Source organism: Athene noctua, chromosome 1 (assembly GCF_965140245.1).
Source record: "Athene noctua chromosome 1, bAthNoc1.hap1.1, whole genome shotgun sequence".
Classification (NCBI taxonomy): Eukaryota; Metazoa; Chordata; class Aves; order Strigiformes; family Strigidae; genus Athene; species Athene noctua.
The window spans coordinates 161,556,276-161,583,082 of NC_134037.1; the positions used below are offsets into that span (position 1 = coordinate 161,556,276).

The 26,807-nt window shown below is 45.0% G+C and overlaps 1 protein-coding gene across 13 annotated transcripts in view; it reads right to left on the minus strand.

Annotated features, from left to right (window-relative positions):
* Window positions 1–26,807, minus strand: part of TIAM1 (TIAM Rac1 associated GEF 1) — a 189,340-nt gene that overhangs the window by 102,912 nt on the left and 59,621 nt on the right. The window contains exon 4 of one of the 13 annotated variants that reach the window (XM_074902590.1): window positions 6,166–6,262. The exons of the other annotated variants lie outside the window; for them this stretch is intronic. The gene's annotated coding sequence lies outside the window, so the exon portion shown is untranslated. The remainder of the gene's footprint in view (window positions 1–6,165; window positions 6,263–26,807) is intronic. 13 annotated transcript variants of the gene reach the window in all.

A 26,807-nucleotide genomic window follows, 5' to 3' on the forward strand; every position in this document is an offset into this window, starting at 1 on the left:
ACTCCACTTATCTCTGAACAGAGGCCATGCAACAGCCCATGCAGCAGGAGAGGGCTGCAAACAAAAGAAGCCAGACACAAGGTTTGGCATGTCTTATCTACGCCCAGCTGTGGGAAAGTAGGGAAGCACTCGATTATCACTTCTCACACAGGTTTTAACATGCCTGAACGTATTCTCTGCCTCTTAAAAAAAAACAACAAAAAAACCCCAAAAAAAACCACCACCAACCAAACTATATAAAGGAATGTATAATCACTTTTGCAGGGTACCTTTGCGCTCCAGCTTGCAGAGTCTGCCCCGCCATGTACTTTTCCCAGCTCAATGTGACTTGTGAAACATTTTACACAATGGGCAGTTCAAAATTTTTAAGGGAAACAACCTCCCCCAGCCCCACGGGTAAATTAGGCAGAGGCCTTTGCTGACAGCTGCCATACCAATAAGGAACAATGCCCCAGTGAAATCTGAACATGGAGGTGAAATTAAAATGTGTTTACACAAGCGATGGCAGGAAGCTCTGGCCAAACATGCATCCAAGCACATCCCAGGCTGCTGGGCTCAGGCTTTCCATCAAACAACTCTTGCGGTGCCTGGAGGAAACACGCACATAACATGCTATGATCATTTTTTAGCATCTACTGAAATGCCAAAAAACCCCCCATCTGGATGGCTCTAACCAATACTGCAACATGGAGGTGCGTACGCTGGCGTGGAAAAATTTTCGCAAGAATAGTTTCGTTGTGGGCAGGCAGAAAGCCATGCCAACTCTCTGCCGAGTCATACAAGTGCACCTCGGAGCCATTCATAAAAGCTGGTGCTTAATTTAAGGCACGAAGCATTGAGAAAAACCCAGACCATGAAGCAGCTAATGAGATCTGGAATATCGGAATGGGGAGAAAAAGGAAAGGGATTGCAGTTAATCTTCCTAATGAGCAAAAAGGCTGGGAAAACTCTAGGAAGGTTTTGTGCAAGGATTTATATGCACTCGCAAGAGCTCAGCAAGGTTAATAATCTGCTCTTCCTACAATGCTGCACATAAATATGCAATTCTAGGGCACAGGGTCGACACTGTAAGTTTATGCTCAATAGTTCCATTTGGATCTTCCTTCTTAAAGCCTGGCTTCCAACCACGTTTTGAAAAGGAAACGAGTCCTATACTTGTCTCCAACAAGTGGGCAACACCTGCTCTGGTACTTTTGGTTTTACTGTATTGTTTAGGATTTGGCTTTTGTTTTTTAAAGCAGGTTTAGGGAAATAAAGGGTCCATAATTGGTTTCAGAAATAAGACAAAAAGACTATTCACTCGCTCATTTGTTTTCAGAAAACTTATCCTGACATTTCTCTTGTCACTAGATCATGAAAAATGCAGAAAATACAAACATACACAGGATGGTGTTTCACAGGGAAAAGGTACAACCCTGCTTTAGCTCCCTGTTTCTTCTGGCCAAGTCTATATTCTAGGATATTTCTGTATCATCAAGAGGCCTTTTTACTGGAACTTTTAACAAGCAGGGAAAACACAGCTGCATCCCGCTTGCCAAGTATAATTTGTTTATGCACGATTTCCAAAATCCATCTTCTTTTCCCCCACAGAAATCTGATGTCCATTCTTAAGGAAGATATTTAAATGGTATAATACAAGACCTGAGCAAAGCTCAGCACTGCCATAATGGAAGTTGACTCCCACCAGACTCAAGGGATGTTTTTATATGAACACTCATGTGACCAAAGTATTGTCCTGCAGTGTTACACCAAGGTTATTATTTCAGATATCACCCTGTCAAGTAACTTTATTAAAAGAAACAAGATTTTTAAAATATGCAGAATTCCAGAAAGAATTAGCCCATAATTCAAGTGAGCAGCTTGAAGTGCAGATCAATGCGAAGCAAGGATCACTAGCATGCCTACTGGCAATGAAGCCAACCCTGGGCTAGCATTTTTTCCAGGGAACTTTCAGATGAAGATTAATGGAGACATGAGGACAGCTCTCAGTTTAACCTGTCAGCCAGTGACTTTGGACTAAATTGAATTATGAATTGTTGATCCCATAAGAACACTACTTAGACATTTTCTTCCAGTGTACATCATTTAAGACACTATCCATCAAAATGAAACAGAAAAGAATTTTTTGTCTGCCATGGGTGATTTTGCCCAATTAATTCATTAATGGAGCTTGAGGGAAATATTCAGAAGAATGTCACATGGTATGAACAGATAAATAAGATGTCCCACTGTACATACTTTCTAACTTAGTCTGTATTTAAGGCAAGCAATAAATAACAAAACTGAACAACAGTGAACACAGTGCTTAGTACAAACATAAAATCAAAAAACAAAAATGTTGTTAATTTTGTTGATTCCTTCACTGCACCAAGTGTAAAAGGTTGATAAATTTCTAAAGAAAGGATTCAATTCACAAGGACCATTCTTGCACTACTGGAGGTATACAAGTGGCAATTTGAAACATGAAAGCCAGCCTAGCCCATGGCACAGGAGTGATAACTCAAGCCCACATGTTCAAATGCCTCAGCAGCCTGAGTGGTGGGTTTTGAGCTGTGGTCTCTGCAGCAGCCCATAGGAAGCCAGGGGACAGGGACGGCACAGCCACAGCTGCTACAGTATGCAGCATGCTGCCCGCTGACTTCTTCCAAGGGGCTCGTGCCTCTGCTGGAACAGTTTTTATGTATGTACTGACTAGAAGATGTCAAAAGCCACTGCATGGAAGTACAGGCTATGTACACTGGAATGGGTTTGAATTTGAATATACAGAAAAGTAAATAGGGATAAATCACATCCAACATCCTGACAGCTAACTATAGATTTTAATTAAGCTGACATGATATCCAACATGACATTCTGGACTAGACTGACCACAAAGCTGTGAACGATGTCACACAAACTAACTTGATGCTTTGGCATCAGGCTTAAATACACTAATATGTTGTTAGTTAGACCAGCCTTAAGTAACACCCCAAAATTCTACCAATATTTTCCAAATCCATTTAGATGAAGAAACATTGATGCAACAGCCATCCAATTTTTCCAAGAGGATTACAGTGCCTCTCATGAAAGAAGCCAGAAAGCAGTTCTACATGCCAAGGCAGTAAACAGAATTAGATTTAGAAACAGAAGAGTAATAATTCCATTTTTAATCAAGAAAAATGGCAGAAAAAATTTTAAAACTAATAATTGTTATAGAAACTCAGCTGAAACATTTGCTGATTTTAAATTAAAACGGTCTTGCATTGGACTAACGAAGAGTTGTATTTAGAATATTTTCAACACTCTTTAAAAAAATACATTTAATGCATCTTTAATTAAAAGAATAACCTACAGGTCTTGGAAGAAAAACCTGGTACCGCTTTATGGACTCCTCTGCTGCAAAGAAAAACACTGTAGTGTTAACTCCATCAAGAATATCTAGAACTTCACCACATCATTCAAGTTCAAAATACTACAGATATAAAATTTTACTAGTATGAAATTTAGATAATGCAGTCTTTTCTCCTTTCTCCTCAGTCTTACATTTTGTGATTTCATTGCCTTGTCCTAATCTTTTAATCTATTAGCAAGGGATCATAAATATCAACAGAAGGGCTGGTTAGGGTGCGGCAGCTAAAACCGTCCCTATGGGTGTACCCAAGTGCACTGCTCTAATTTTAACTCGGGTGTACAGGCTGAGCTGTACAGCTTAATTCCGTATTTCACCATCACTGCTGCAGGGGCAGTAACTTCCAATAGACGATTGGTATGGACGGCTGCGGGCAGTCAATGACTCAGTGCCCAGTTTATTTTGCTATTACAGAAGACAACACCCTTAGCTACCTTTTTTCCTGCACTTTCAGGACCAAGCGCTCCACACAGGGCTGGTGCCCCTGGCTGGATGCTATGCTATAGCCCTGTGGCTACTCCTGCGCACACCCCAAACTCTTCTCAGGTAGTGGGAGCTCTAGAGGCATGAAGAAACCTAAACTCTCTCCCCATAGCACCTTTTTGGCAAGAAAATAAAAAAAAAGTCAGTTCTACTGTGGTTCTGTAGAGGCAGATGCAGTGATATCAACGTACAGGTAACCTCTGCTGCTGCAGCTGAATCCCCTTACCATAGGAAAAAAATCAGTCCCACTGTTGTTCTTAGTACCACAAACACCGACCATGCTAAAGGAGACAAGGAAAACCTCACTGTAAGCAAGGAAACTCTCATCTGGGGAGCCTATAGACCTCCAGGCATTTCCAGAGAGATGGCTTAGCCCTCTGAGCATCCTCAAGACTTTAGGAGTTGGCTGCCTACCTCCAACAGCACAGTCCAACATGCATATGCATCCCTGACGACAGCCCAAAGAAAATGGCTATCCACGCTGGGTCTGTGAGAAGCTAGAAGCATAAATGGTCATTTAGTCAAAACACCCACTCAGTTTCTACATGAAATCATGATAACCTGGCCCAGACACGTGATTTGTATGTCTCACGCTCTTAGGGATCAAGCTTTTCACATATATTTATGTCTAATCCTTTGAGCACTATTACAATGTCATAATGAAAATAAAATAACAGCTTTCAAGTGTAGCTATTGGGATAATCACATTCAGCCAGAAACAATCAGAAAGCCCGAGTCCTCAAATCCACAATTTACAGTGAAACAGCTAATGCTAACAGGTAGCATTTCAGATTGCCTTCTGTACTGTTGAATAAATTCAACAGTGTTATACAATGTTCTCCCATCAAGTAGACCTATTTTCTGTTATTAGCCTGATGAAATAACCTGCAGTACTTTACATCAGGCATGTTCGCGTTCCTGTTGTTTTCTTTACACTCAGCACTGTCGCTTATTTTCACATATTCACCAAGATTTTAGGAGAACAGTCAGATCAGCCATGTAGGGGTGCTTTTCAAAGAAGGGCATATGTGTCTTTAGAGCTGAGGCCCATTTTTTTCTAAATTTTTAAGTTCTAGAGGATTCTGTTAGATTGCAAGGCAAGAATTTCAGTGTGCAGCACCCAGGTTGACAGGTTTATTAGTTTATGCAGTCATGAAGCTTAAGTGAAGGTTGTATCTTATAGTGAAGGTACTAGGTTAAGGCTCCACTCTCAAATTTAATTCCATAGATTCACAGGCAAGTATCTTAAATCTCCCTGCATCTTAAATCTCCTTTTACAGATGGAGAAATTACTTTCCTGTATCACTGAAATAAAGTTAGAATAAATCCATTTATATAGGTGAGGTGCTCAAGCAGGTGACATGGTGGTGACAAATATCTAGTTAGACAGAAGGGACTGTGCTCAATACCGCATAATTTCATCAGAGCATCAAAAAACCACGTTGTCACTTTGCTTCACATAAAAGACCTATCTAAAATGAAATGAAAGGAATCATATGCACCTCCTTAAGAAATGACCAGAATTATTCTGACATACAGACTTGTAGGACTCACTCAATTACTTTGAGATAACGTTGCAATAAATTGTAGGTCAGGCCTGGTGGAATATGAATCTGTGGCCTCCAGCATTCATCTATTAGGTTTAAAAAGAGAGGTCAGAAGAAGATAATCCTCTTATTGCTCTATCAGTTTTACTAGTAGAGACTTTAAATGTGAAATTTGTCCAGCACTAGCAATAAATAAATTATTTTAATTTGCCAACATTCCAAACCTCTGCCTTTCCAGAGCTCCAACTGGGAGCTTCACTAAACTCCAAGAGCACACGCAGCATCACAGAGGCAGTGGTGGGGTGGGTCCAGCCTTCAGCACCTGCCAGCTCAACCCAGACAACCCTCCCAGCTTTTGAAAGCCCTTGGAGTGAGGAGCTGAGAAAGTGAGCAAGAGGCTGGACAGGCCTCCACACAAATGTATTCATTTTTGAGTCCTCCAGAGAATTTTGCTAAAAAACTCACAGCAACAAGTTTAGGTACCTTCTGGTGTGAAGAGGGTAGAGAAAAAGGCGCTGCCAGGAAGGCATGAATTTGCTGTCTCTCCCTTCTGTACCAAATTCAGAGTAACATTAAGACGTGACTAACACCTTTCTGCAGATTGCAGCAAGGCAAGAAATTTTATTGCCATTTAGAGAATGAATCAGTAGCTCGGAGAGGAATAAAACCTGCTAAAGGCTTTTATCTTCCCATATTCAAATACACTTTTTTTAAAAGAGAATTTGATAAAAGTATAACTTTAAATACCTGCTGAAAATGCTTTAATCCTTAATTCCTTCTCATCGGTATTATATGCTGCCAAAACCTGTCCTCTGTTGAATCTGTTTAATTCTCTCTGAATAATCTAGGACCAAAGCACATTACAAAAAAGTTAGTGGAAGCAACAGGTAGGCAAAGGTTTCAAAAATCTGATGCTGCTCCCTTAAGTGACTCATTTTGGGGTTCAGTGAGCAAAAAAATGCATTAAACTTTAAAGGGATTCCTGTACAGAAATAGCTCTCCACAGCTGGCTGGTCTCGGTAAATTTAAAGTGAGATGCACACTCTGAAGAACAGGTTCGAGATTGCTCTTAAAAAGCTGGCTATCTGCAGCTTGCCTGTAATTTAGACAAGATACCAGGCAAGCTAAGGATGACCAGCTGTGCTTCTCCTAAACCCACCATGTGGAGGAAATTCCCAAGTCAGATGGGGATATCCAGCCACCTTCAGCAACACAAGCTGGGGAACCATTTCAAAAAATAGGGTGATCAACCAACAGGCACAGCAAAGTTGGAGCAGGTCCTGGTGGCGAGCGGAATCCAGCCCCCTGACCCCGGGAAGCCCTGGAGCTAGACTAGGACCCTATCCTAGTGCAAAGGTGCACGTATTTACAGGGGCTGGCAGGCAGGTCTATGTTCTGGAAATGAGGTCAGCTGGATCCAAAACTGGCTCCAAAGGCAATTCCTTAGACTTCTTGTTGCTCTTGCAGACAACAGCTCTAGGCTAAAACAACTGAGAGTAAAATGCACTGGAAATGTGCAAACTATATTCAATAAATATCCTTAAAACTTTGTAAATGTTCCTTAATCCACAAAATTTGTGTGTGAAGAACCATCTTTCTTTACAGAGGCACTGAGGCACCAAGCAACCATGCCTGAACTGGAGGCAAGTCATCAGTGGCAGGAATCGATCTTCTACTCCAACCACCAGACTATACTCTCTGCTAGAGGCAGCCCCCTTTCATCTCTTCAGAAAATCACCACTGAAACCAACTTAAAAGTAAAGCTTTTGCTGGGAATCCAGCAAAGCCCTGAATGCAGATCAGGAACCTGAAAGTTTAACTTGCATAACCTCACTCAGTACATTTAAGTTAGTGTTACGTGCTTGTCTCATGAGCACAAGGCTCTACCTCCCCCAAATACACTACAGCTGAAAAGCAACCCCCCCAGTCCCTGAGCTAACGGCAGCCTCCACTGTCACCCCCAGAAGGAAAGCCAGTCTGAGGAATAAGATGCCATCCCTGGATAGCAACTTCATAGCTCTTTGCTACTCTGAGTCAACCACATACTACAACGTCCTCAGCCTTTGATTATCGTGCCATCTCTATAGCTCTGCACATTGTATTATATAGGATGTTATTTTTTCTCTTAATAGATTTATTTGCAATTTTGCCGCCTGACCACTCACTGTCTGGGAGCTGTGGTTTTACTGGGCTCCTTCAATTAACCTTCAAAGACTTCAACCCTTTTTCCCCTGCACATTTGTTAGAGCACTACACTATTTACTTTCACAAGACACATTTCTCTGATATTCTGCATTGCTGAATTATGTAAAAATAGCATACTCCACTGACACATTTCCTATATGTTTTGCAAGTTGTTTTATCTGAGTTTTAGACACAGAAGGGACATGTTCTCCTGAAATTTTCTTCTGAGACACCATCCACCCCCATCACCTCCTGAGAAGTGGTCATGGACCCTGCTGTATTTATACTGCAGTTACATTTGAAAGCTCCAGCACTGACTGAAACCAGAGCTCCCAGCTGCTTTATAGTCACACAAGGATATGCGATCCTTGGTCCAGGAGCTTACCCAAAGCTGTAGCTGTTTTCCATACTGTTGTAGACTCAGGCCTGTCAATTATTTCATTGCCATTTATTTGGTGCTGGCAGGGGAAGCTATACCATGCCTCGTGCAACGGGGCAGTCCCAGCTCCCCTTCCACATGGCACCTAATGCTTTGGAGGAACCATTCCACAACATTTGACAACGGGGACCAGGCTATTGGCAGGCGTAAAGTGGCTCAGAGCCGCCTGTTTTCCAGGAGGACTAACCAACACACACCCAATGAGACTCCAGCCTCTTCAACATTGGCGAATATGCCCAATTCAGAGAGACCAAGCCCTATTTCTAGCTCTCTTGCCTCCAGACGCATCCCACCCAAATCCTTGCCCTTCCCCACAGTCTGTTTGCTGCCAGCTTCTCCCTGCCCCCTTACCAAACACCATTCCCTCGAAAAGGAGAACCCAACAAGGACAGCTGTAAGGTCCTCAGAAACACGAGGTTTCTTTATTAGTTATGAAGCCCCATAAGCCTGAATGAGGCCCACAACAGCCCCTATTTCCATATAATCCTGCCTACTTCTCCCAAAGATGGAGCCCCAGCACCCCCAGCCCTGTGGACACTTTTACTCTCAAAGCCATACTCCAGAAAAAGACTTGATTTCTTTACTTTCACTCACCCAGCAGCATGAATCAAAAGCTGACTGTGGTAGGTACGACAGTTTTCTCATGCTCCGGACAGCCATGTTCTGCTTATTCCCCACACTACTTAATGTTATTTCGAAATACAGACTCCCAACTGTTTGAGTATCTATGCAGATGTGCAACTTTGCCCTCCTCTGGCCTCACCCCCCCTGCTACAAAAAGGCTGGAGGACACACTTCAGCAGAGGCACCAGCTGTGCCCTGGCTGGGGGGACAGCCCACACTGCTGGCATGAAAAAGCAATGGGCTCCCAGGGACCTTGCCAATATGTCCAAAATCTTCATGTAGCTCTGGGTATTTATACAGGTTTACTTAGCCCAAGTGGCCCAAAACAACTGACTGCATCTACTTCCTCCTCAAAAATCCTCCTGTTCCTTTTGATTTCCCTTTAAAAAAATAAAACCTATAAATTCCAAACTTGGAGGTATGCTCAGGTAACCATGTCAAGCATAAAGACCTGTTTTAAACAGTAAACAGAAGCTGAAATGTCATGCATTCATTCATATGCCTCCAAGAATGACAGCTTGAAGGAACACATCAAACAGTGTAACTTTCCAAATTTAAAAAAAAAAAACCAGGCTGGTAAATTACAGTGATTTTTCATTCCGTAACAAAGTACACACACAATAAAGTGCTTCCTAGAAAAGATTAACAAGAAATCATCCAGATGTTACTAAAGCATTAAGATTAATTTGCTTAAAAAAAAAAAAAATAAATAAAAGCGGCAAGAAAATTACTCCCACTGGCTTGTTTGTCATAAGTTTCATCCTGCAACTTCTAACTGAATTGACTTCTGTATTCTGCCTTGAGTCTTACACCAAGGCTATGTGCATTTCTGGTGCCTGCTGCCTATGCTTACATGTCTTATGGCAGCACCTCACTAACTCCACTCTAGGATACCATAAAAATCAACAAAAATGCAATTCTCCCCCTCTTTATGGGGGAGTGGGGGTGCGGGGGGGGGGGGGGGGGGGGGGGGGGGAGAGAAAAAAGCATTTCCATTATTGCAGTTGTGCAGAGGAAAAGAAAAAAGTTGCTTTATAACTGTTTAAAAAAAGCACATCAGTCATTTTTAACCAAAACAACCTTTGGCATGTATTATACATCACTTCCAGTGAAAATTCATCAGACGCCTGGCAAAGGTTTTCGGTAACCACTTTAATTCACTGCAAAAACCTGCAGCGACCACTTAATAATCCCCCTCCGCTCCAGGAAACCTGGGAGTAGTCACTGTTTCAATTCCCGCGGTGCTTGGTGGGCAGGTCTCCTTCAGCAACCCTGGGGCTGCAGCCACGCCATGCTGTGCTGCAGCATCCCTCCGGCTACTGAGGGGCCTCACGCGTGGGTCCCCCCTCACCAGGCGAGGTGGGAAGCAGCTCATAAAGGGAGGCAAGCAGCTTCCCTGTGGCCAAAGAGCACCAGACAACCTCTGTTTTGGGTCTTCCAGGTTGTGCTAGCATTCATGCAAAACCCGGGCAGGGGCGAGGATGTGTCTGATCCCTTTGGAGACGAGACTTGAGCGTTGAGACGCTGCTTTCCCATGACTGGGATAACCCAAAAATCTTCTTCTCAGACACTTGCCGCAGGCAGGGAGCTGGCAAGCAGCAGTCATACAGCTGCAGTTTTTTAAACTCAGATTGATCATTCGTGTTCACTAATTTCAGCTTGGGAAGTTTATACCACACGGTTAATGTCCTTTAACATACTGGATTTGGGGGGTTTGGCAATATTTAGCACAATCCCATGCAGGCTGTTAAAATAATTTTAGCTGCTTCCATCTAGGTTCACTGGTTAATGTGCAAGAATGTACCTATCAAGCAGTGCTGTTCAAGTGAATTTTGTTTTGTAGTAACCATTAAATACGCCTTCTCCTGCACACCCCAGACCTTGATCACAATCCCTCCTGTCCTGACCAGGATTTGGTCCCCTTTCCTGCCTGGGTGCAGGGAGGCGGCTGCACCCAGCAGCTTCCCAACCTCCCTTCCCAGCTGTGGTCTTGCGCCAACAGGGAGTCTTTGTCTCCATTTCAATGTCTAAGGGCCTGGAGCACACTCTGAATATACCTTCCCCGCCCAGGTTAATGCAAATGAATAACAGCAATTTTCAGCTGGGAAGCAGACAGCAGAAAGTTTATTTGTTTTCTCTCTGACTTGAGGATTAGAGGGACTCGACTGCAGGGCCACAGAGCACTGTTTGCTCACCTGGGAAAGTCACGACACCAGCTTTTCAGAGTTTGTTACAGCAGTTTCTAACAGAAACTGTGAAGCCCTCCCTCACCAAAAGCCCAACTGCTGCTAGATGGCAACGCAGTGTATGGAAGGAGAGACTGGTACGAGCAGCTCTGTGCATACATCAAAAATGGTTGGAGGCAGGTACTAATGCAAAATCGACGTGCTTTCTTTTTTACCCTCCCACCTCTGCTATTTTATCGGCTTCCAAGTACCGCTTTCTGTCTTCCCCAACAAAGCGCTACAGACGAGGTCTGGCAACTCCCCCGATGCATCCATCCACAGCTATGACTTGCTGGTGCCCTACTCTGCCTTATCTTCAGAGGGCTCACCCTCAGCACCCAGGACAACTGCCCCAACAGCTCCAACACAATGGGGAAGAGACATTTCTGTACACGCACAGGAGGCTTTTGCTCCATGGACCAAGAGGCCAGTGCAGCAGAACCACCACCAGGCAGATGCTGAGTTCCTAAGTCCCTGCCTGTCCTGCCAGCAGCTGTGCAGCCCCCTATAGCCGTCCCCATAAGCTGAAATGCATCTAAGCAGCAATACTAGTGCTGGAAGTATTGATACAGAGGAAAACATGGGGGAAAAAAGACTATTTCATAAAGACAATGCGATTCAAATGCTGCTTCTGTGCTTATTATTCAGCATAAAATCCCCTCAACAGGTGAGGTGTTTTCTTGGACTGTCATATGAAACCAAGCCCACCAGTTCCAAATTGTTTGGAAGGGAAAACAGAAATAGAAATGCAGAGCAACTTTCAAAAGAAAAAAATGTTTCTGCCTCTTCAGAAACAAGCACAACTGTTCCCACCACCACAGCCACCCATCAACACTATCTCTATCCCCTTACATCTGCAGAAGAGCACACCTACCATGACTTTCACACATTCCTATGTCCACAAGTAATCCATTCACCTGACCTTTTGACAGACTCAAACCGTTCCTGAAATGTCCCTGAAATGTTCCCACTTGCAAACACTCATGCCATTACAGCAGCATGTACATATGCAAGGTGATTTGCGGTCAGGCTGAAGTCAGCTCACAGAGGTACTGCTCATTAGCTGTAACTCAGGTACACCTATGGCAATTCAAGGTAATGCAATTTATCTTCTACCACTCTGGGTGAAGTTGCGCCACGGCACATTTGCGGTGCTTCTCCTAACAGCACACACACAGTTCCTGCAGCCCAGCTAATGCTTGACAACTTGTTAAATTCCATTAACATCACTGTAAGTTTGAGCTCTTAATTACTTCATAATCCAGACCAACTCTAGACAATGCTAGAAAATGCAAGAGCTAAACCACTGCTGGTCTCCCATGAGCTAACCTCTAGCCTGCCACCCCAGACCTCGCTGTTGGGAAGCCCACTGAAGGCAGCGAGGGAGAGCGGGAACTCCTAGGGGTGCCAGCAGCAGCAAGACCACTGAGTCTCCTGCACAAGCTGCCTGTTAGGTAAGGCAAGGGCTGGACACAGAGACCCTTCAGAGGGCTGCAGCTATGTGGGACCCCTCGGCGTGCATGCACCCAGATGTGCACTACCTAATGAGCACCCTGCTACAGCACTGGCCACTGCTGGGATCATTTATTTGCTTTGCTTTACAAGGGCTTTTTAAGCTACCTGAGAACATCACATTCCAACTCTTATTGAAAGCATAATTGGAAGTCTCAAAAAGCAATTACATTAAAAGCACTCTTCAGAGTGAATCAACTAACTACCCGTTTGCCCACGAGCCTCTCGCGCCAGCCGCAGCACCGTAATTCCAGGATGTGCGCACGGAGCTGAGCACAGAGGGAGGTTTCATGCATGGGAACCATACAACAGCTTCCTCTTCCTCAAGTCCTTCAACAGTATCCCACGACGAAAGGAAACAAGCAGCAGAGAGCAAGCCTGCTGAGCCAGGGAAAAAGGATGATCGTGTTTGTTTACAATTCAATTAAAATTTGAGATGAACCAACTAATAAAGAGAAAAACTACATTCTGGTTCTAGAAACCCCTAAATCTTATGTGACCTATGCCTTGAGAGGCACAACAAAAAGATAAACATCTACATGATAACTTCCCTTTTTTTCCCCTGCTTCTGCATTGTTTGCAGTACAGCTGGGCTAATCCCATTTCCACTGCTCTGTATTCTGACCTCTTTAAACAACCCCATGCTAGGATGTTAAAACACTCTAATCTATAAATAATGCATTCCCCTCATCCAGCAATGGATTACTGGGCCATAAAACTCACTGGAACACACTGCACAGTCACCAGTTTAACAAAATAATGGCGAGAAAGATTTACCATTAGAGTTTTGCTCTCTTTCTTGCCAAATTCTTTTAAAGATTTGACACCACTATTACTTTTGCATTGGACTTTTTCAATAAATTGTTTAGGAGCTGCTATTTTATTCTAGTGCTCTTTTTCCCCCCCCACTAAAGATTTTTTTTTTTTCGCTATTAATCCTCACAGCATGGCAAAAGACCAGCTCCAGATAACTAGTCAGAGCCAAAGTAAAGGGGGAGTGATAAAGGGCTTGATGCTGCCGTGCGCCACAGGGCCTCAACACACACAGGGAGGCCACGCTTTAGACCCAAGCCAATCTGTGGCCCTGACAGGGAGCTCCCATTTCTGCACCCCCCCATCCTTCTGCCCCAGCTTCTGGAGGATGCCCAGACATTCACTGGACCCCATGCTGGGCCAGTCCAGGTCACTGATCCTGCAGGAAACTATCAGTATTTTTTCCTCAGAGTTTGCTCTCAAACAGCTATTACCTACAACTCAAGCCATAATGTTTAACTTTTTAAAAATATAAGAGCCTGCTCCAAAGACCGACGTCCCACTGCTGCAATGGTGTTAAATCAATGCCTCGTCTCACCCTGATGCCAGTAGGAATCCTACCACTGATTTCCAGAGAAAAAGCATAAAGCTCAAGCAAACACTTAAATGATGCAAATTTGCGGTTTGGCAGATTTTTTCCAACAGGCATTCTGGAAAAATAAAGTGCTTCCGCCTCAAAACAAGTTGGAACCCTCTTAAAAACAGACATGTACCCTTTAAAGAGCAAGTTCCCTGAGGAAGTGTAACCAGACATGCCACACTTCGGCAGTTGATTCCTTAGCTCTATTTGCCATGATTAACACAGCAATTTTCCACACATTCCTCATAATGCACAGATCACTTTTAACTCCGAAAGGATTGGGGAAAAACAAGCAACCCACCAACACCCACAAAACCTGCTTCCTTCATTCCACTGCACTAATCGCATGTGAAAATTTAAATCACTCCTGCAATATGAAAAAGCTGTCAAAGTAATTAATAACCGCCTTGACAATGGGTTTCTGATATATTAAATGAAACAATTAAAGCACTAACATTTCCAACAGCTACAGCGTGACTTAATTCCCCCCAAAAAGGTACACATTATACTTTGCCTCTGCACAGGAGGATTACTCATGGCTGATGGGTCGCAGCACAGCTCTGAATCAGGTCTGAACTCTGTCCGTCAGAAAGCAAGCCCATGCCCCCCAGGAAGCAGAAGCCATATCCAACATTTCTACAGCAGCCCTGAAGACAGCGGGTCCGGATGGTCCCCAGCTGCTGGGGGAAGAGCAGGGCCGGGAGACAACGCTGCCCGCTTGGTTATTAGCCCTAATGCTTAGTCACAGTAATTGCAGGGCCAGGGCTCTGTACTCACATTTCCTGTCACCAACCCAAGAATTAGGCAATTTAGATTTAAAGATAGTAACCGGTATATAAAATGACTTGGTAAGCGATCACAGAAGTAACTAGGAGAAAAATAAGCAACCCGATACAGAAAAGCTTTCCCCAGCCCCTGCTTCTGCAGCATTATCAGATCTTTGACGAGTGCGAGACCCCAGCAAACGCAGCCTTCCCACCCTTACTGCAAAGTACGGCAGTATTGCCCTTCACATCGTTTCAGCTTTCCCCACCTCGCAGAAACACCTAACAGGGCTCAATTCAAGTTGAAACCTTTCACGGGGCTCATTTTCAACAATTAAAGAGCATGGCAACCTGTAATTACTGAAAATAAAGCCAGACAGCTGGAGAAGGGAAGCATCTTTAATAAGTAACACGATACTACATTTTCTCTCTTAGGGAATTTAGCTATGAAGTCCCCAGCTCCCATTCAATCAGGTTGAGCTCTCAGTGTCTGCAATGAACCCAGTGTGCCTCTGCTCCCTGCAAGCAGCGCAAACCCTGGAAAAGCAAACAACACTCAACAACCTGATTAAACGCAACTCTGAGAAATCAGCACCTCCATCCACACTGGGGAAAGACAGAAGTTAGGAGAGGAAAGCTTTACTAGGCTTCCTGGACACACAGCGTCTTAGACAACATGACAACACTACACCCTGCAAACACATTTTCCCAGCTTTAGCTGAGCTTCGGCTGCGCTCATTCCCCCAGCCCGGCACACACAACACAAGCAAAAGTTAATGTCATTCATGAAGCAGCTTACCGCTCATCATCAACAGCACAAACATCTTTGCCTGTTGTATTTCCCAAGCCCCAGCTGCCTGTAACAGAAAGGAGGAAGCGCCAGTGTTTCATTCCCCTTCTGCTTCAGAGTGGGTGTAACTCGTTAAGTTTCATGCTAAGATGAGATGGGTCAATTGGGTGTGTTTGAAGGTTTGGGTTTTTGCCATCCCTCCCTCCCTCCTTTCCTCCCTCCCTCTCCTGATTAATTCCTCCTGTCACAGGCTTCAGACGAACTGCCACTCAGCCCCGCTGGCTCCTGAAATCTGAATTCCCAAGGACACCCCTCCAGGGTGACTTTAACTCACCAGCCTGGTGCATTACGAGAGGAGCCAAGAACTAAAATACTCAGCCAACTCAGAGGCGACTTACACATCAGCTACGTGTGAACCAGCAGCATGGTCCCCTTCCTCACGCTGCTGAACTGCATCATCCTTGGCATTTCATTGCATTTTCAAGAAACAATTCACCAGCAAGACGTAAAATAAAAACTTTCTGACCTACTCTGCGCCTTTTTGCCACTACCCTCGACTTCCTCGCATCCCAGAGGACTTCTCCCTGGGTATGTATCTGGACAGTGCTTCTGTAGAGGACACATGTTCAAAATACACTGGCAGTTACCTCTCACTAAGCTGTCCACAGGTGCAAAAGTGTTTGCAGGACCAAGAACTACAGGGATTTAAAAATTACTCATGGATCTGGTTTTACTTAATTCGCCACTTTCATGTAACCGTCTCTGGATTAGGATTTGAGCAGCATCATCCTTGAGACCAGGGTTGGTTAATGGTTGTTATAAATAAATACTAAACCCAAGCCATCTATGTTCATCCCCCAACTTCCCCAGCTTGATTCCGCACCATTTAAATGGGAGAAGAAAAACCGGTATCAAACTATTCTCAGAATGAAGTAGACAACACAGTAAATATTTTTTACAAACAGAAATCAAATTAATTAACAAATTAACATCTACAACTTGTGTAATACTTCAAAGATACAGAGTATTAAGCAATAACCATATCCTTGCAGTTTTGCCCTCTGCAACGCAGCAATGACCACGAATTGGAAAAAGGGCAAAACCATTAGGAAAAGAAAAAAATAAAATGACAAAATAGACGTGCAGCAGCCCAGTTCTCCCACAAAGTAATACATGCTGTTGTGCGACTGCAATGATTAAATAGCTGTAGTGAGGCTGTGGGGCTCCACATGCCCAGGTGCTATGCATGCTAGAGGAGAGGATGGAGGAGATGACTCTATTTTGGGCCAGCCAGAGATGAGATAGTTGAAGTGATTTGATGCAGCACAATTATTCTTACACACACCATTATCAGAAACAGGCATGCAAGCTGAGCTTCCTGGTACAGCAGTTAGTTTTAGCCCGCTTCAAACAGCAGGTTTGGTTTAACTTTACATCTGAGTACTTGCAGTGTCAGATGTTTCTGATGTATCTGCCCATGCTTTGAAAGCACTAGGTCTCCCCGTGACCAGAGGCACTCCTCCACCTTGACAGCAGAAAAGGGAGGAAGGAGGGATGGGATGAGACGTACCACTTGGACTAGAAAGCACTGAAATGCTCAATCTTTAGCCTTATGGTTAATTTAAACACTGAATGAGCAAAGCCAACAGCTCCTATTTGTGGGCCAGGCAGAAGAAACAAACGGGAGAAAGCCCAGGGAAGTGGACCGCCTCCTCCAGAAGTTTTCAGCAGGTAACTAGCAAACCCTGAGCAAAGCAGGCAAGCAGGTTTGGTGAGCCATGAGTGACTCAGAAGGAGATGGGGGCTGCTGCTCCCTGCCTTCAGGTTCACTCGGGCACAGCCAGCACTCACCATCTTCAGCCCATTTGAAGAACCTGACAGGCAAAGCTGCGTTCTGAGCTCCAACACCACCCGCCCTTAATCACTCCCATCAGAACGGCTTTGCCATTACATGGAAACCGATGTGTATGTATACACAAGCGTACATGCACACAAGATCCCATAGATACAAAGCAATTACGCTCCAGTCCTAAAGGAGGAACATATATGCTTACTATGACAGATCACAAGTGATTGTCTAAAGCATTTTTCAGCCTAAGAGGACTAAAGGAGGCACACCCTTTTGCTGCCAATGTCAGGTTGATTTGCATTCTGTCACAGCAGTTTGGGCCTTCTTTTCCTGCTGGTTTGCTGCTACCTATAGTAAATCCTTGGCATGGCCAGGACTCCCAGGAAAGCATGAACTATGTGTGCCCTCCATAAAAGCTGCTTTCAGAAAGTTTCAGACAACCGAGTCATAAGTCAGCAAGTCCCAAGTCAGTCTGACCACTGGTGGATTTTAAATCAGTGCAGATGGATAAAAGAAAAGCAGTGATTACCCCTTCCCGTCGTGACCCATAGCACCAGAATAAGAAACAGCAAAAAATAAATAGCAAGACTGATGCATGGAAAGAGATGCACAGAAGAATTACAGGTGCCATCAAGTAGCTAAGATCTGGGTTTGTTGTAGATACAGCACTTGATTTGCTTGATCTGATTGTGGCTGCAATCCTCAGGAAGGGCTGGAGGGAGAGGCAAGGGAGAGGCCGTGTACCAGCCAATCCACCCTCCTCTAAAGCTTTGCTGAGAAAGGAGACGATGGGCCTTCAGGGTAGCCTGGCTGGGGCAAGCAACTGGCCATGGTCTGGGCTGCAGGGAGCAGGTGGCCCTGGCCGCTTGGGGAAGGTGTGGAGCGGCCAGCTGACAACAGTCTTGCCGAGGGCCCTCTCAGGCAGCGCCACAGCTTGTCAGCTCACGCCTGCCTGCTGCGGGAGAACAGGCATTTCCAGGCCCCGGCCCCGTCACCCTGGCTTGGCTGACGCATTTGGATATATGCCGTTTGATGTGGGCTTCCTCTGAAGGCGTGTGAGCCAACTTACATAAATCTTAATGCTCTCCTGTGCTAGGTGATTAGTGAAGAACTACTGAAACCTGTTTTAAGACAACCTAGCATATTCTGCCCAAAACAGGCTACAGACAACCAGGCCGGTCACTGAGCTGGATGACTGGAGGGGCCATTGCCTCTGGGAGCTTGAAGAAGTGGCTGTCAGCTAACCCCTGCAGCTGGACGAGGCCACTGGGAAAATACCCTTTTTCTTCCAGCATCAGCAAGACTAACACCAGAAGCCCTTCAGGGAGTCCACAGGCTCTCCCAAATCTCCAGCTGAGATCTGGAGACCCCACCACAGAGCCCAGAGGAGAAAGATCCCCCCAACGTAGCACAGCCCACTACAGGACAGCACTTTCTCAGTGGTGAAAGGAGGGGAGAGGGACTCCCATCAGACACAGGCCAAGTCTGTATCCTGCATAAAGTTGTATTTATCAACCCTAATTAACATCTCGGGCTTCTCACACCCTGGCACACCTGATAATTAGCACACGAGTTAATATAATTTTAACAATGGATTATCACTTTGGGCAGAAGAATGGGAGTCACTTCAGTGGAGTGACTCACCCTAAGCACAGCAGCAAGGTAAGATATGAAGAACATTGGCCACGCTTGCACAGGGCTAGGCAGACTGTATCTCTAACTACAGCTTACTTTACAAAGCCAAGGTGCTTCAAAAATTCATGATTGTATCCGTCTTATTTTCCACTTGTACAAACAGATGGCCTTGGAGAAGCGTCCTGTCTCCATCCTCCAGACAACTGGAGCCACTCTGGTCTTTCTTCAAATACTTATAGCTATGGTGCTGTTTCTAATGATCCCAGACACCGTGATTATCACCTGCATTGGTCAAGCATGTTTCAGGACATGACCCAGGACCCACCAGGAACTTATCTGTCAGGAACAACCCCAGGGGAACACCAAGGTTCTGATGCCCAACACCAGTCTTGGTGCTACTCCAAACATCCTGTAGCTGCAGACAAATCTGGCAGCACAGGCAGGCACCCTGGCACATATTACTGTACCATTATACCCTTTTTTCACATAACACCATAAACTGAAGCCCTACAAATGTGACCTGGGCTTCAAAGTTCAAGTCAGCTCTTACACATCAGTGTGGATGATGTGGCCAAGCCATGCACTGGCTTTCACACTCATAACCCCCCTCCCCTGGGAGCAACACCCACACTTGTGCCTGTGCAGTATCCTGCATCTGGCTTAGAAGGGGTTGTGACCAACAGTATTGATGAAGCAAAGGGTTCTTTCTTGTAGGTGGGTGGTCAGTTTGGTTCAACCCATCATATATTCAGTGATAAATTGAGGAAAAAATGCAGAGAGCCTGCATTTTTGGGGTTTTTTTTTTTGAAGCCTCAGCTTTCAAACTGGATCTCTGTGATGTAGAAGCTCACAAGAGGGCACTGGTGGAAAACCATCACACCGCCATCAGAATCACTTTTACCCCCTCAAATTGATGTTTAACACTGCCTGCCTTCACTCTGCCCAATAAAAAACTGCACACCAATCCTTGACAGTTAAAGAACATTAACACCATGAAAAATTATAGATTGAATGTATCCATACTCCCTGTTATCAGAAAGATTTTCTCAGCCTCATGTTTCTGTTTGGGATTAAGAACGGAGCTGTGAAAGGCAAGTATTGTTCAGCCACAAATAGTTCCCTTTCAGCCTCTATGAAAGTAAGGTAATGAACAACAGAGTTTTTTTTCCCTTTGGAGAGGTCAGCAGATATGTCAACTCATGGGAAAACTGATCCCCGTTGTTACACTGCAAGGGTAGTTGAAAAAGATTTCTAATGAGCTACAGGGAGTGGATGCTGGCGATGAGCCAGCACCCTTGCCTGTGAAACCAAGACAAATGACAAGAGGCATGAACCACCTCTGGAGCAAGAACAAGTTAAAATTTAAGGTTTGCATTTCATCATGCTGCTTGTGACTGGCAGTTCTCTTGCAGAATTTTCAGTGCATATGCGGGCACTTTGCTCACAGACACTCAGCACATGTAACTTCGCAGGCAAAGGTAGGGCTCCTTCTCTCTTTACTGGGGCAGTCCAGGTGCTTGCAGGTAAAATACACACCTCTGTGTATACAGGATTAATATCTATTGAAGAGGCCTGCTTCTAAGATGACTAGAAAGAAAATACCTGCAACGGTGAAGCTCTTCTGGATACGCACACAATCACATGCACACACATGTACTCAAAGTCGCCACAAGCTTCTGCACCTCCCCAGCACTGGGATGGTTTTATAGGGTGCTCAACACCGTCTGGCTGCACGGCATGGTTCCAACCCAGCTTCCCCTGAGCGGGGAAGTGGGTACAGCTGCGACACCCTGCGTTGCGCAAGCCTCGCAGCAGCGCCCACGAGCCCGTTCAGTCCTTACTGTAACTGCCACGTGGCTCAATGATAAGCCAGAGTTTAACAAAACAGGGACTGTTTCCTTTTTTGACGACAAGGCTTGAGGAGGAACATTTTATTCAAGACCTCTAATCCAAACACCTCCTCTCACTTCTTTGAAAGAAACTAGGTGGTAGCTGCTGTCATTTTCATGCTGCGTTCTGACACACTTCCACCACATCCCTGCCAATAGTTTTAATTTCGTTGGAAAAATCAGCTCAAAATGAGAGTGACAAGCTGTACGCTAGTGATGATGCTGTCAAATGACAGATAACGTAGGTTTACATTAGTTGTCAAAATCTTTTACCACTAAAAATAGGTATCACAAGCTTTTGGATTCACCACATTGAAATATTAAACATACAGGATATTCACACCTTCAAAAGAGCTCAAAGCCAGGTAAAACCAGCAGTGTGTGACATACAACAAAGGTCTCTGAGCATTATTTACTTTGAGAAGAAAAAACAACACACTGCCATGTGAAATCTCATAACACTGCTGGCCAAAGCAAAGACAAGATGTTGCACACAACACGAAATACAACAGCACAATATGGGATGCAAACACATGCAAAGGAAGAAAGAAAAAAAAGCTTAGAGGAGAAGAGATAAAATCCTGCATCCTGTTATCCCAGCTCTTGGTCCAAATCGCACTGAAAGGGAGGGCAGAGATCCTCCTGCAGCAGTTCCTCCTTTCCCTCCTGTCATCCCTTGCCTGCCCCAGCTCAGCAAGAAAGGGCCCAGAGCTGCAAGGCTGGGGAAAAATGGGAAAGCCCAAGAAAAGCAAGTAGGTTGCCAATGGGCTGACATTTCCATTCAAGGGATGACTTTTCCCCAAGCGGCGACCCGCCGATGGATACCAGTCAGGCAGCAGATCGCCAAAGGGGACGTTGTTTTTATGGGTAAGATGACATAGGAGGATGGGGGGCGGGAGGGGAGGGGGAGGTGAAGAGAGACCATTCACAAACCAAAGTCAGCTTACTTATCCCTTCTAAATCACTGAGATGACTAGCACAGGCAGAGTTGTCCCTATATTAGGCCAGTATTTATAGCAGAAAAAAAATGAAGCATCATAAGGAATTACTAATTAGATGTTATCATAACACTGGAGTGCTGCTTCAGTTCTATACAATGTGCTTTATAAATAATTAGCAAATTAACTTTCACAATACCCCTCCGAGGCAAACATTATCCCCATCTTCTTCACGGCCAAGTGGAGAGCGAGTGGTTTACTCATGGCCACAGTCCTTGAGCAGAGACAGGATTACAACTGATGCCCTGGTCCCCATCACTGACACTTGATCTGGGCATGGCCTGATAACCAATGGTGAAAACCTGACTCAAAACACACTCATATTAAGTTAGCCAGAGCACCTGACCAGCCGTCTATGTTTTCATACCAACAGTGAGAGGACAGAAGATACCTGTCCCCTCATAAAGCCCAAGAGTGCCAAAAAAAGCACTGTGACACAGTTGGCTTTAACCTACCAAAGTCTGTGCTGCTGCCTTAAGAAGAGACCTCACTCTACAGTGCTCATGACAGCCTGGTGGCTGGCTGGTTCAGTGGACAGCTTCAAGTGAACTTCAAGCTTCAAGTTTTCCCTGCTGGAAAAAAAAAAAAAAAAAAAAAAAGGTAGAGTTTGAGCAGATGGGTCACCTGCCCTGGCCAAGCACACAGCTGCCTGAGCACAGGGATGGGACATCAAAGAGGAAGAGTGAACTAGGAGCCCACTCATTACATCTCCCATACCATCAGACCATGAGCTACACTACTAGACCTCTTCTCAGGACACCAAGCAGGGGTTCCTCAGTTATCATCCCAGCACTGCATATCTCCATGAGCTGGCCTGGGCTGCATTTTCCAACTCCTTGCCACTAGGATGAAATGCACTCATAACCATAAACTCAGGGACTGAATTCAGTCCCGACTAAGCAGCTGAACCCACATTACTTGGCACAGGCACGACTCCTTTCACGCTAAGGATAAATTCCAGCTTACACCAGTGCAAGACCAAGACTCAGCCTCTTCCCTCACTCTCGGACATCACGCCAAATGTTTGTTCAACATCTCAGTCTCCCCCCACTTTTCCCAGAGGGGATATCTTCTCATAGCTCATGAAGAAGCCTCTTCAAAGCCACAGAGCTAGGAAAAGCCAGGTGGCAGAGGCTGCGCCAGCCACAGACAGACCCCCACCATCCCCATCCACCCTCCTAACCTGCCAACAGAGACTGCAGCCCATGGCTCTGCCATCCTTCCCCCAGAGCCTGAGGGGCAGTGCCAAAAGAGACAGCGCTGCCTGCTCCCTCCAGTGCTTGTCTGCCTGTTGGGTGGAGAAAGGCTGACTGCAAGCACGTGCAGGTGAATCGCCATGGGCTACAAGGCATGAACCAGGGGGAGAAAAGTCCCTCCACCTCCAGCAGCTCCAAAGGAAACAACTCTGAGCAACTGCCCTTTTCCAGACTTAGCAAACTGAGCATGCAGCTTCAAGCATGGACTAAGGTCTGCTAACTTCACTAGCATAACAGAAAGCACCCTTCCAGTAATTCTTCTGTCTGAGCAATGCTTCCCTGTGCATCCAATTCTCATCTTTCACTGGAGTAAGCAGGCTGCCACATGCGTCCTTGCTCCCTCCCTCCCACACTGAGCTTTATATCGAAGAAGACTATGGCAGCATCAATGCCATCCACACACACACCCTCATGTCACTGCCACCTCTACCCTCACAGTTCAGGGGTGAGTAACACATCCAAAGCCATGTCACTTTCTCAACAGCTTAGCATCAAGTGGTGGGAACAGGCAAGTCAGGGAAGGGAGCAATCCAACCAACAGGATGGGCAGGGGAACAAAGAGTCATGGAGGTGGATGCATGCACTCTGCTTCTCCAAACTCCCCATGAAAGCATGCAGTGAAATCGAGGATGCTCTTGCACAGCTGCCTGCATGGCCCAAAGCAGGCTTTAAGAATAAGACTGGCCAGAAAGTTCCTGCCACAAACCCTCACACCACCTTCCCACCACCAGCCATGTCACAGACCAGACCACTGGGCAGATCCTGGCTGATCCATCCGTTCCCATCGGCTGATCCACCCCATGAAATACTCTGAGACCCTCACAGAAAAAAACCAGTACAGAAACATAAACTGCTACTATTACTTTCTGTCAGATACATGTTAAGAAAGTAGGCAGACCTGCAACTATTTTAGACGTGCTGCATAAAAATAAAAGATGCCAGCTGACCGTGTGTGTTCTCCTTTTTAGAAAAGAAGCTCCAATATACTACTTCTCTTTTTTTTCCGAAACTTTCCAGCCATATGGTAAACAAATTCCCCTTCATGTCACCTCAATAAGAGGAAGCCTGACCTAGTTTCAACCTCCCCAGCCCAGAGCACGACATAGGAATCACACCATTCAGTTAATACCTCTCTCCCATGGGGTCCCTACCTAACACCCCTCACTCACAGCCTGACCCAAAGCCCTCTGCCAGGAGCAGAGATCTTGACTTAAGGTTCTGCCCAGAGAGCAACCACCACTGACTTTCACAGGATGACCCAAAGTTATAAACACTACAGCTGGCAGACAGGGCCAGCACAACTGGACTTGCCAGCCCCCAGAGGTCTAAGAAATGGAAGGAGATACAGCTCCCTGGTTTATGTCTTTGTCTTCTTCCCTTTTTCTCCTCTTCCATTAACTTGTTCTAGCTACTTTAGAGGCCTTTTTCCCTTTTAAAAACCCACATCAAGTTATTCTGCTGAAAGACAGTTTTGTCAGAAAGTACATGCTATTTTTCTACTTTTCCAATATATACTCCCCCCGTTCATGGCCAGGACGCATTATTTCGTATAACTACATTACTATCTACTTGTTTGCCAGTGCTATCCTCATAATGAACAAGGCATAGTTAGTGTCCGTCTACGGTCTCTGTCAGGCATCCATATTGGTGGCACCCATGCCAAGTCTGGGTACATCATCTTACAGTGGTCATGAGGTGAATCACTAGCAGTTTTGTCTAGATATACAGACATCTTCCCCATGAAGATGCTCAAAGTGAAAAGTGAAGTGGGAAAATGTTTGCCAGAGAGGTTGTGCAGGCTCTGTCCTTGGAGGTTTTCAAGACATGCCTGGAGAAAACCATGAGCGGCCAGGTCTGCTCCCAGAGCCGGCTCTGCTTTGGGCAGGGGGTTGGAGCAAAGACCCTCATGTGTCCCTCCACACCTGAGAGCCTCACTGACCCCAGGCTCAGGGGCACCCTTCCAAACAATCAATTGATCAAATGCCCAGGACCATGCCTGGCAGAGAGGACAAAACTCCACACCAAGAGGAGATGAGCCTTTCATCAATGTTGGGTCCACCCAACTACACTGCCTTGAAGCTTCCTCACTGCTGTGGAAGTGTTTGATCCAGCCAAACAACGTCTATGACTGTGACAGCTGGATCCTCGTCCTTCAATACCAGCTGCCAAACATGCTCACCAACCTATCTCTAGGGGCAGCCACAGCACTCCCAACACATTTCAGTCCAACGGAGCTGAGGACACACTAAAGCAAACAGGTCTCTGCTAAACTGGATGACAGTTAGTGCCGAAACAGTGCGAGCACTCATGAAAACAGTTTCACCAGAAAACCTGAAAGCCAGTTACTTCCAACAGATGTTTATAGTACTACCCAATGGCAGCAGGATGGCAACCGCCTGTGAGTCCTGAGCAGTCTGCAAAGCACACCTCTATCTACACCTTCATTCCCAACCCACAAAAGAACAAAATTTGGGGGATTTCTGTACATAGCTTGGAGGCCAAGAGTAAAGGGTGGCAGAAGCCTCCTAAGAAATCCCACTGGTGCGTTGTGCTTTGAAAAGCACCAAAATTACAGGAAATTGTTCAGACTCCCTTTATGATGAAAATAAGAAACTGAAAAGCTTGACCAGGAAACACTGTTTAAAAGTTGGCTCTTTTTCATGGTTAGCAGGCAAGAAAAGGAGGTGCAAAACAAGAGCAGGAAGAATGCATGAAGCAACTGGAACTTCTTCTCTGAATAGCAGTCTGAAGTCTTTGGCTTTCTTTTGATACTAGTAAATTTAAAAAGAAAGAGTCTCCAAATCTTGTTCCAAGCTACTATTTGGAAGAAGGCCATAGCTCGTTATGGACAAAGCAGGCAAATAATGTATGGTTTGTGATACTCAAACAACTGCTCTGCCTGCATATTTGCAAACTGGTAGCAACACTGACAGACAATACATACATCAGCATACATCCATGGTGTTACATGCTCACGTTCAGAAAACCTGCATTAACGTCAGAACTGAGCCTTCAACTCCTAACAGCACTGCCTTTACATTTGCACAAATGTGGTTTTGAATGCTCAGAGATGCATAATTCCTTTGAGTAATCCCTTAAGACTAAGAGTTATATTTTACTGGCAAGAGTTATATATTTACTGTATATTTTGCTGGTAAAAGCCTCGTACTCTGAAAATTGTAATTGTTCTAGAACCTCTGATTAATTTTCCTCATTCGTACTTTTTTCTCCCCCTTTTAAAATCCTTCCTGCTCCTTTTATTTCTTATGAGCCTTTTCAGTATTTGTCTGTTACTTGAAAGTTAAAGCCTGATTTGTGACTAAACATGTTTGGGAGGTGGACTCCAATGCTGCCTGCTGTCACTGTTCCAACTGTAAGAAGCTCTTGTGAGATCATAGCGTACCAGGGCAGATCCTTCTCTGCGTAAGTCTGTGTGACCAAAGTTATTTGTCCCCTCCACCCCAGAAAAATGTGATTAATACACAGTGGCATAGCTGCATGGTATGAATAGTGGTGGGTATATATTAAAGTGGCAATAGGGCAACAGGTGGGAAAACACAGAAATACGTTGCAGAGCAATAAAATGGTTCACTTCCATCGGTTGCATTAATTGCACAAAAGCAGTAATCAGAGATTGTATGCTTAAGTATGTAAAAAATGCTGCACTCAGTAACTTGAAGAAATTACTTTTATAACTTGGCCCACTTCCGTCACTGTAGCTGCACCCAACAGATAAGGGAACTCTTCAAACTTAAATGACCACATTCCACATTTTCAGGGTTCTGCAAAAACCAGCTGAGCTATCTAGAGGCCAGCTCGGGTCAGGCCAGC